Consider the following 12,249-nt stretch of genomic DNA (forward strand, 5'->3'; position numbering starts at 1 on the left):
ACAATCCATTCTGAAGGCTGTGTAGTCTTCAATCTTCACCAGTAAGTATTTCAAGTCCTCTTCCATTTCAATAAACAAGTTTGTATCATCTTCATATTTCAAGTTGTTAATGATTTTTCTTGCAATCATGTAATCCATCTTTTTGGATTGTTTGCTCAGCATACTTATTGAATAAGCATGGCGAAAGGATACAACCCTGGTGCACACTTTTCCTAATTTTAAACCATATACAATCCCTTCGTTATGCTGTAATGACTGCCTCTTAGTTTATGTACAGGTTCCTCATGAGCTAAACTAAGTGTTCTGGAATATCCATTCTTTGCAATGTTATTCATAGTTTGTTATGATCCACACAATCAAATGTCTTCACATAGTCAGTAAAGTACAAGTAAACATCTTTCTGGTATTCTCTGCTTTCAGCCAAGATCCATTTGACGTCAAAAATTATATCCCTCATTCCACATCCTTTCTTGAATTCAGCTTGAGAACCAACAGTAGCAGACAATTTGAGATTTACATACATAACAACACCAGCCAGAAACCAATCCAGTGATAGAAGCACTTAGAGTAAAACAAATCTACAAGAATGAAAATAGGGAACCAAAGATATGAATTTATGAAGAAGTCTGCAAAGCAAAAGTACAGAATAGTGTAGATACAGGACTTCCAAATGCTGAGGAAGTCAAGTAGATTTCAAGATAAAACAGACTGTTTTAAAAGAGTATGGGAAATTAATAAATTAGAAAGCAGCCTCAAAGAAAATTAATACACATTCACATCAAAGTTAAAAAAAGAGGAAAATCAGAAAATTTCACTAAACATTAACACAACAGAAATGAAGACCATGAAAAGAAAAACCACAAACAAAATGAATGCATTTCAGAAAAGTACATGGAGCAATAACAAAAAACACATGGCAAAATAATAGCAATCCATTCATTCGTATCAATAATTACACAGAACGTAAACGCATTAAATGCATCAGTCAAGAGACATGTAATGGAATCCTGCGGAACATTGAAGAATAGCAATGAATCTATGGAATACTTCATAACATGGATGAGCCTGGAGGATATGATGCTGAGTGAAATTAGTCAGTCACAAACGGACAAATAATGTACGAGACCACTGTTGTAAAAAGTTAAGAAAAGGTTTTCTTGCTAAAAGAAACCTTCTTTGATGGCTACTAATCAAATAAGGAGCTCTGGTAGCGTAGTGGTTACGAATCGGGCTGCGAACCTTAAGGTCAGCGGTTCGAAACTACCAGCCGCTCCGCGGGAGAAAGATGAGGCTTTCTACTCCCGTAAAGATTTACACCCTCGGAAACCCTGTACAGGGTCGCTATGGGTCGGACCCGACTCGATGGCACTCAACAACAACAATCAAATAAAAAGTTTTAAAAAATAAGTTGGAAATAGAAATACCAACTCAAAGAGAAGGTTTTCATGCTAAAAGAAACATTCTTTGATTGTTACCAAGGATGGGTGGGAAGGAAACTATTCATTGGCTAGAGGATTGATACATATTAATTTGGCCAGTGAATAGCTCCTTTCCCTCCCACCCTTGGTAACAATCAAAGAATGTTTCTTTTAGCATGAAAACCTTTTCTTGAGTTTTTACAGTAATGGTCTTATACAACATGTGTCCTTTTGTGATTGACTAATTTCACTCAGCATGATATATTCCAGAAGAATGATGAAGACAGTGGGAGACTCAGGGAGGAGTGTGAGAGTGAAAAGCAATAGACATAAACCAAGATGTAGGAGGGAGAGTAGGAGTACACCTACAAACGTATAAAGATTTGACAGGATAGTTATATCTTCATTTGAAACATATCCACGAATGTGGTGGAGCACAAGGGAGCAAAATTATTAAATCTTCTTAGACGTTACAAAACGTCTTGAGGGAATGACTTGCTGGGGCCTGAGATCTTGGAGGCACCATAGTCCATTGGTAAAATAGAGTCCACAAAGACAGCGTTCTGGATCCTGCTTTGGTCAGTAGTGACTGGGATCTTAAATGCTTACCAGAAGCCATCTAAAGTGCAACTATTGGTCTCTTCCTCTCCAGAGGAAAGAAAAGTGATGAAAATTGAAGATGCTTGGAAACAATTAATTGAATGGACCAATGGATCTTGTGAACATCAGTCTCCATGACCCCAAATGAACTAGATGGTGCCTGGCCACCACTACCAATTGCTCTGAAAGGGGTCACATTAGAAGGTCCCAGATAGAGTGGGTGAAACATGATTTTAAAAAAGACCAGGTTATGTGATCAGACAGAGCCTGGTGGAACCCCTCGATCCCTCTTCAGGTCTAGAAGTAAACTCACTCCCGTGACTCAGTTTTCAGCAAAGCAGTAGATAGGTATTTGTTGTTGTGTGCTGTTAAGTTGGTTATGACTCTTAGCGATGCTTATCCTACAGCACCACACCAGGGATTGAGATAGGTACATAGCTGGGAAATAATTGTAGTGAGACACACATACCATAGAATCATCAACCACTGGAGATCAAAAGGGCAGCATTTACCTAATGACAAAATACAGACGGGTGGGGAGAAAAGGAGGAAGGGAAACAAGAAACCAGTAGGATGGGGAGGGGTGGGGAAGGGTGTGGAGTGGGATTTGTTGTTGTTAAGTGCCCTTGAGTCTATTCCAACCCATAGTGACCCTGTATGGGTTTTCCAAGGAGCGGCTGGTGAACCACCGACCTTGCAGTTCAAATGACTTTACAGTCTGACACATTAGCCCACAGTACCAAACCTAAGTGATGTTATATTGAGGGGATTTGCAACTGAAACAAAGTTATGATTTGCTGACTGTAAAACTGATGGGGGGGGGGGAGTGTAGTGTAGGAGGTGGGTTTATAGGATATACCCTTTGGTCGGTTGATGATGCATGAAGGGGATTGGAACCATAGCAATGAAACGATATACGATGGAATGAATGTAAAACTAAAGTTCTCTCATGTAAAATATCATATAATTCACAATAAAACATGAAAAAAAAAAAAAAAAGAACTCAGTAGCGCACAAGAACACTCAAAAAAAAAAACACCAAAAAACTGATGGACTAATCCGTAAACCTTCACTCAAATCACAATAAAAAGTAAAACAACAACAAAATAATTTTTAAAAATTACCTCTAGCAACCAAGAAAAGAAGAAAAGGGTGGAATGATAAACAGATGTGTCTCAATGACTTAATCTTGTTTAACTACTGTAAATACGGACAACAGACATGAGCAAATCAACATGAGTAGTTTGGAAGAGAAAGGGATGACTCATCGTGAGTCATAGAGACAATGACAATGAACAACCTTGTGCTTATATGGACAGTAAGAGCCTCTTCCCAGGAGATAGTCAAAGATAGTCAAGACTGCTTGTCTGGAATAATGAGGTTGAGAAGGTATTAGACTAGACACTTGAGCTAAGAGAAACCACCTACTTCTTAGAGAAGCTACCCCACCCCACCTCCCTGTTCCCAAAGTTGTCTCCTCTACCTCTGGGTGGTGGCCCCTTTAACAGGGCTGGCTCCCACACTAGCTGACCGATCAGGTTCCCTGTGATTCAAACCTAGCCACACAGACTCTAACTTTCCACCAAGGGGCTCCATAAAACTGAGCTTGAAGGGAGTGTAGCCAGATGGGAGGAGCGATGGCCCATGATGCCCTTTGTAAGATTTCCCTGGTTCTCATTTCCGGCCCCAAGGGAGATGTGGCTGCATTTCGGCCCAGGGATTACACAAGGATCCTGTTTTAACCCTCCCCCACCATTTCTGCTTGAGCCTGCTGAGTGGGCTCTGTCCTTCTAACTACAGCAAGCCAGATTGACCAATAAACCCAATAAACCAAGCATGTGAAACTACTGCAGATTAATAAGTAAACAAAAGGAAGTACATGTCTACCTTGCTTAAAAAGCATTCAGTCTCTGTTCCTTCCGCGGGAGAAAGATGAGGCTTTCTGCTCCCGTAAAGATTTACAGCCTCGGAAACCCTGTCACTATGAGTCGGAACTGACTCCATGGTGCTTAACAACCACAACCACAACCACCACCACCGAGTTAAGGAGCTCTGGTAGCGTAGCGGTTACGAATCAGGCTGCAAACCGCAAGGTCGGCAGTTCGAAACTACAAGCTGTTCCATGGGAGAAAGATGAGGCTTTCTGCTCCCGTAAAGATTTACAGCCTTGGAAACCCTGTGCAGGGTCACTATGATTTAGAACTAAGTCCACGGCACCTAACCAACCAACCATTCTGACTCATGGCGACCATGTATACAATATCTGAGGCTGTGAATCTTTATGGGAGCAGAAAGTCTCATCTTTCTCTTAAGGAACTGCTGGTGGGTTTGAACTTCTGACCTCCTGGTTAGCAGTCCGGTGCTTATCCTACAGCGCCGCCACCAGGTCTCCTTCCATCCTTGTCAGGGATTGTAAATTTCAAAGGAGGCTTTCATTCTGTAGTAAGTGCTGTGAGGCTGGGAGAAAGAAAGATGCCAGTCATGTCTAGAAGCAGTCGTTAATGTGGTGAAAAATGTGAAAGTAAGCACAAGTAAGCTCGTGCTTGCCTTGCTTTTTGGGTAATCTGACACTGTCAGTGAGGAATATATATGTCTCTGTGTGCCTGTTTGTTGAAGGAGTTGTATTAAATGCTGTATTTCGTGGGAAGGTCAATTCTTGACTGCAGGCAAACCACTTTTCTCTATCTCCTGGTCTTCCCACTTGTGAAATGAGGGTCAGAGGGGATGAAGCCCTGTTCTGGCAGCCAGCTTGCTGTTGCGTGAATGTTTGCCTGTTGTTTGACACTAAAGCACCCTGGGAGAATTACATTTAATCATAGACTCTGTCTTTCACAAATATTTATTGAGTGACTACCATGTGCCAAACAGTGTTCTAGGCAATGCCGATGAGGCAGTGAACAAAACAGAAAACAAACGCTTTTATGCCTGATTAGCCTTAGTTTCCCCGTCTATAAAATGGGGGCACTGGGCCTACAACTACTTGAGGTTCCTCTGGGCTGTCCATGTCTGTGCTTTGCTGAGCTGTCCTATGAGTACTTGTTGCCCATAAAACTCTAATCTATTGTGCAAGCTTCTGGAGGGGGTTGAGTGGGAGACCTGGAACCTGAGAGGCATGTGGTAGGTGGGCGATGCTAACTCCTAGGCTCATGTTGCAGGCTTGACTAGGCCTGCCAGCTGGCCTGCCCCCCCCCCCCGTTTCTGGCCACTGGGCCTCACAAGCAGCTTGCCCTCACCTGCTACTGCTCAGGAATCCCTCTCAGGACTGGAGCGACCCCATCCACCCTGACTCATCCGCTGCACTTCCCCCATGGTTGACTTTCCACCTTTTGGGGTGGTGGGGACCTGGAATACTAGGCAGAGTTCAAACATCAGTTCTACCACTTTCTGGCTGTGTGACCTCAGGCAAGCTTTGCATTCTCTGTGTCCCCTTCTATAAAATGGGGATAATAATTTATTCTTCTTGGATCAAACATCATACTCATGGAAGCAGCAGCCAAGAAATCAAATGGAATATTGAATTAGTCAAATCTGCTACACAAGACTTTTTGAAAATGTTGGAAGAGCAAAGATATCATCTTGAGGACTAAGGTGTGCCTGACCCAAGCCATAGTATTTTCAATAACCTCATATGCATGCGAAAGCTGGACAGTAGATAAGGAAGACTGTAGAAGAATTGATGCTTTTGAGTTATGGTGTTGGGGGAAAATATTGAAAGTTCATGGGCTGCCAAAAGAACCAACAGATCTGTGTTGGAAGAAGTGCAGCCAGAGTGCTCCTTGGAGGCCAGGATGACCAAACTTTGTCTCTCATACTTTGGACATATTGTCAGGAGGGACCAGTCACTAGAGAAGGATATCATGTTTGGTAAGGTAGAGGGTCAGCGAAAAAGAGGAAGACTCCCAGCAAGATGGATTGGCAAAGTGGCAGCATCAATGGGTTCGAGCGTAGTAACAATTGTGAGGCTAGCCCAGGACCAGGCAGTGTTTCATTTTGTTGTGCATAGGGTCACTATGAGGCGGTACCAACTCAATGGCACCTAACAACGAACAGCATGCTACTTACTGCTAGGAGACAGGATAATATCTGGCTGGCATAGGAAGTACTCCAGATGTAAATAACTATTAATATTATCATTGCAGAACAGATGCCTAATAGAGCAATGGGACTCAATGTCCTCATTAATGTAATGAGGGTAATAACGATGCTGGAAGGATAACAGGCAAATACGTCCACAGGTCCTAGGGCTCAACCCTGTTTCTCACCAGATTTACCTGGACAAGTCCCTTGTGTTTGGAAGCATAGACATTGCCCCTTCCTCCTTAATCAGCCAGTGCTGTTGTGATCCCTGCAGCCATCTTGGGACCATGAGGGAGAGACCAGCTAAGGTGTGGAGGCTGGAGCCTGAGAAGGAGGAGGAAACAACTATAGGAGAACTAATTATAAGGCTCCTTGCAGCCTCTGGATTAACAACTTGAACCTTTCCCAATTTACAACTTTCTTTTTTTTTTTGGTCAGATAATGTCTCTATCTTTTTTGTTACTTGAAACTGACAGCATCCTGACAGAACCTCACATGCCTCAGTTTCTCATCTACTAAATGGGGATGACAGTCCAGCCTCACAAAGCCCTGGTGGGGCGCTGTGGGCTAATGCGTCAGACTACAAAGTCATTTGAACTGCAAGGTCGGTGGGTCAAACTCACTAGCAGCTCCTTGGGAACCCTATCCAGGGTCGCTATGGGTTGGAATCAACTCAACGGCACTTAACAACAACAACAACAACAGTCCTGCCTCATAGAGTTACAGAGCAGATTAAAGGAGAGAACCTGTGTGGAAGGGACTGCCTGATCCTAAGCTTCCTCATACTAAAAGGGCTGCTTCCCTTCTTCCTCTGTCTGACCAGGGATGGAAGCCCCTCATTACATGGATGACTCAGTCCCTGCTGCTCTCTGTCCCCAGCTCTGAAAATACGCCTCCCAGGCTCGGCTGGGTGTCTGTCTCCTGTGGGCCCAGTATGATGTGATCTAAGGCAAATATTAACTCCAACCACATAGTGAGTCAAGTTGAAAAACCAGGGCTGGTTTTCTTTGCAGACATGTGATGATATTGAGCCTAGGTGTGGAGACCACCGGACTTTGGATCTTTGTCATGGCTCTGCCACGACCTAATTACACATCACAGGCAGCTGCGTTCACTTCTGGGTGACTTAACTGTCTCCTATGTATGATGTGAATAACAATGGAACCAGCTTCAGAGACACAGACAGAAGAACAATCAGAACAAAGAATGAAAAGATTCAAAGAGTTATGTGGGATCAACTTACAGTTGATCAGAATTCCCAAACAGGAAGAGACAAGTACAGAGAAATTTGTCCCAGAGTTGTTGGAAGAAAACTTCCCTAACATCATGAAAGACAAGAAGATAAGCATATAAGAAGCTGAACAGACACCAAGCCGGATAGATCTCAAAAGAAATTCGCCAAGACATATCATAACCAAACTTTCCAAAATTAAAGACAAGAAAAGAATCCTGAGAGCAGCTTGGGAAAAATGAAAAGTTACCCATAAAAGAGAACCAATAAGACTAAGCTCTGATTTCTCAGCAGAAGTCATGTAGGCAAGAAGGCAATGGGATGACATGTATAAATCTTTGAAAGGAAAAGATTTGCCAATCATATATCCAGCAAAGCTGTCCCTCAAATATAACAGTGAAATTAGGAAGTTTCTTGATAAACAGAAATTAAAGGACTTTGTAACAACCAGACTAACTTGACAAAAAATGCTAAATGGTGTTCTTTGGACTAAACACCAACAACAGCAGACAACAACCTGGGATTACCATGCATGACACCACCACCCAGAACTCAATCCAGATATAGAAACATTCAAAGTAAAAGCAAACCTACAAGACTGAAAACAGGGAGCCAGAGATATCAATGTATAATGAAATCAACTACAAAGCAAAAAGAGTCAATAGTGCAGACACAGAATTTCCAAATGACAAGGAAGTCAAGTAGATTTCAAGCATAATATCTTGGAGTGCCAGAAGAACAAACGAATCTGTGTTGAAAGAAGTACAACCAGAATACTCCTTTGAAATCAGGATGGTGAGACTTTGTCTCTCAAACTTCAATCATGTTATCAGGAAGAACTAGTCCCTGCAGGACATAATACCTGGTAAAGTGGAGGGTCAGCGAAAAAGAGGGAGACCCCCCCAACGAGATGGATTGGCACAGTTGGCAGCAGCAATTGGCTCATGTAGCAATGATTGTGAGGATAGCACAAGACTAGGCAGTGTCTCATTCTGTTGTGCATAGGGTCGCTATGCGTTGGAACTAATTTGATGGTATCTAACAACAACAGATTGAAGTTGTCAAGGACTTCATTCTTCTTGGATCAACTATCAACACTCACGGAAGCAGCAGTCAAGAAATCAAACAACATATTGCATTAGGCAAATCTGCTGCACAAGACCTTTTGAAAGTGTCGAAAAGCAAATATGTCAGCTTGAGGACTAAGGTGTGCCTGACCCAAGCCATGGTATTTTCAATAACCTCATATGCGTGCGAAACCTGGACAGTGAATAAGGAAAGACCATAGAAGAATTGATGCATTTGAGTTATGGTGTTGGAGGAGAATATTGAAAGTGCCATGGGCTGCCAAAAGAACCAATAGATCCCGTTTTGAAAGAAGTGCAGCCAGAGTGCTCCTTGGAGGCCAAGATGGCCAAACTTCATCTCTCATACTTCAGACATATTGGCAGGAGGAAAAGGTTATCATGTTTGGTAAGATGGAGGGTCAGAGAAAAAGAGGAAGACCCCCAACGAGATGGATTGGCCAAGTGGCAGTATCCATGGACTCAAGCGTGGCAACAGTAGTGAAGTTGGCCTAGGATCAGGCAGTGTTTCATTCACTATGGGTCAGTACCGACTTGATGGCACCCAACAACAACAACAACAAACAACAGAAATACAAAATTAAGGAAATGATTGTTAGATCCCTGGGACTGGAGTACTGTTGACCACCAACAGAGGGCACCATGTGTAGGTTAAACTGTTTCTCCTATAGCCCAGGCAGAGGAAGCAGGACTCAGTGATCAGAGTGTTGTTAGGTGCAGTAGAGTTGATTTTCTACTCATAGTGACCCCATGTGGCAAAGTAGAACAGTTCATAGGGTTTCTCAGGCTGGCATCTTTACAGGAGCTCATTGCCGAATTTCTCACTTCACTCTCTTCTCTCTTCAGATTCGAATTGCCAACATCTTGGTGCATCAGGGCTCCTTGTGAGGTTGTTGAGCGGCTGGTGAGTTTGAACCTCCAACTTTGTGATTCAAACCGACCTTGTGGTCCAGTACTTTATCCCACAGCGCCGCATCAAGGCTCCAATGACAGGTGTGTAGCTATTGTTGTTAAGTACTGTCAAGTTGGCTCCCACTCATCTCGACACTGCATAGGGTTTCCACGAGAGGCTGGTTTGAACCACCGACCTTGAGGTGCAGTGCATTACCCAGCAGCTCCACACCAGGACTCCATAACAGTTGTTGTTGGTGTTGTTAAGTGCCCTTGGGTCAGTTCTGACTCATAGCAACCCTGTATAGCGTTTTCAAGGAGTGGGTGGTAGGTTTGAACCACTGACCTTGAGGTCCAAACCGACCTTGTGCTTATCCTACAGTGCCACGGCAGGACTCCAGGTGTAGTAGGTGGTAACTGTTTAAACCCAAGTTGAGACTTAAACACCAGAAGTATAATATGCCAGTGTTCTTGAGCTGTTGTTAGTGTTGTTAAGTACCGTGGAGTCGGTTCCGACTCATAGTGACCCTGCACAGGGTTTCTGAGGCTGTAAATCTTTATGGGAGCAGAAATAGCCTCATCTTTCTCCCGCAGAACCTCTGGTAGTTTAGAACTGCTGACCTTGAGGTTGGCAGTCTGACTCATAAGCACCACGCTGCCAGAGTTTCTTGAGCTGTTACTTTTGTTTATTTCACAGGAGAGACACTAAGGCCCAGAGAGGGAAAGGGACCAAGGAAGGAAAAATCAGATCCAGAGTCTGGACCTTCTGACTCCAGATTTAATTTGCGCTCCAAAACTATGAGCAGTTGGCCCTCACAGTTGGGGTCTGGTGGGGTCTTGACAGAGCTATAGGGGCCGGACTAGAGTGGAGGTCTATACAGTGAGACCAGGACAGGGCAAGGACAGGGGAAGGCTGGGGTGGGGCTGAGGGTGCAGCCAGCCCATCCAGGCCTCTCAGACTGGTGCTGGGTCAAGTGATGACAGACTTCCTCCCCACTGGGCCCTCTGGAATGCTTGGAACTCAGTGGTAACAGTCCAGAAGTTGCTCTTCCCTGGGAGGGCCTTTCTTTCCCCACCTCCATCCCCACCCCCACCCCCACCCCTCACACACACAGTGGAGGGAAAGTTCTAGATAAAGACCCAGAGTTTTGACCTTTTCCTCTGATCTGCCTCCTCCTTTCCTGGGGATATCATGTGCACTAAGGGCGGAAACAGCCACTTGGGACACTGGGCCCTCCCTGGTCAGGGGGCTTACTCCCTGCCCTGAAATTAAGCAAACAATTATGTACTATGTGAAGACTTTGCAGTATAAAAGGAGCGCTCACATACTTGTGCTGAGTAAAACTGACAATCCCCTAAATCTTACAATCCAGGTGGGAATCATTATCTTCATTTTACGAGGCCACGTCTCTGAACTCCTATTTTTCCTTCCCCCCCTAATCCTTCTCTGGTGCTCTGGTTAACACCAAGAGGGAGGGTTGTGTGTGACTGAAGACATGAGATTTGAGCGGTTAGATCTGGCCTTGCAGCCCAGCTTCATTGCTTACTTTTGCTACATTTTACTGGGACTAGTTATTTCATCTCTCTGGGTTTCTGTTTCATGGGTAAAAGGGGATAATAATAGTTTAATGCAAGAATGGTTTCATTGACGTAAGGTTGACGGAAAGAATAAAACAAAAGAATCACATAGAGAATGTGGTGCACAGTGAGCCGACAGCGCTTGGGAAGCAGCCTGGAGTGGAGGCCAGGCAAGCCTGCATGATTATTGCTGTTAAGCATGTGTTCCCAGTATCCTCACAGGCTGCTGGGACAAATGAGACCGTGGATAGCAAAGGGCAATGTGTGTAGAGTCCCTGGGTGGAGCAAACTGTCAACACGCTTCTGGCAATTCACTTCCAAAAACTCAGCCACTGAAAACCTTACAGACCAGAGTTCTACTCGGACACACATGGGGTCGGCATGAGTTCACACCACAACAACTGGAAAAAATACGATAGAAAAAAATCACACAGATCCCAGTTTGCCTGAGGGAGGCTAATCTTTTGTTTCATGGCTCCTCTGGGCAAACAAAAGTAAACTAAAGAAAACCCTCAAACACCCTCAGGCATGTTAATCTAAACCTCACTCCATAAGGGTGGTGGAGGGGCACTGAAGCCCAGAGACAACAGAGTTTGCTCAAGGTCACACAGCAAGGCAGAGCTCTTGTCAATTGGAGACCTGATTGTTCTTGGCCTTTTCTGAAAAGGGACTTGAGTCAAGAGATCTGGAAATTGTTGTCTAAAGTTTAAAGGCAAGTCCAAGATGCAACGGTCATGATTGAGCAGGAGCAGCCTGTGAAGGGAAGCATGCGATTGGGCGAAGGGTCAGTAGAATGATGTGACATTCTTATGTCCATTTTTTTTATTGCAGGATAAAAAACCAAAGGCTGTGCAGGGTCCCGTCTTCCTGTCCTGCATCCTGACCTTGGCTCTCACCACTGAACTTCAAGGGAAACATAAGGCAGGTCTGGTGGATGACTTGAGAAAGATTAAGGCACTTCCCAGGAGTATTAGCCAGGGCTGTTCGATATGCATGGATCAGAAAATCCAGCTCCAACTGGCTTCAATTGTCCCTCGTTTGTATTTGTGAAGGAGCTCTGGTAGTGTAATGGTTGCAATGAGTTGGGCTGCTAACCTCAAGGTCAGCAGTTTGAAATTTCCAGCCATTCCGTGGGAGAAAGATGAGGCTTTTTGCTCCCATAAAGATTTACAGCCTCGAAATCCTATGAGTCTTAACTGACTCCATGGAACGTAACCACTAGCTTGTATATATGGTGCTGTGGGTTAATGCGCTGTATTTGAACGGTAAGGTCAGTGGTTCAAGCTCACCAGCTGCTCCTTGGAAACCTATACAGGGTTGCTATGGGTCGGAACCGACTCCATGGTACTTAACAAGCTTTGGGCAGTGT

This window comes from Chrysochloris asiatica, unplaced genomic scaffold, assembly GCF_000296735.1.
Source record: "Chrysochloris asiatica unplaced genomic scaffold, ChrAsi1.0 scaffold00047, whole genome shotgun sequence".
Classification (NCBI taxonomy): Eukaryota; Metazoa; Chordata; class Mammalia; order Afrosoricida; family Chrysochloridae; genus Chrysochloris; species Chrysochloris asiatica.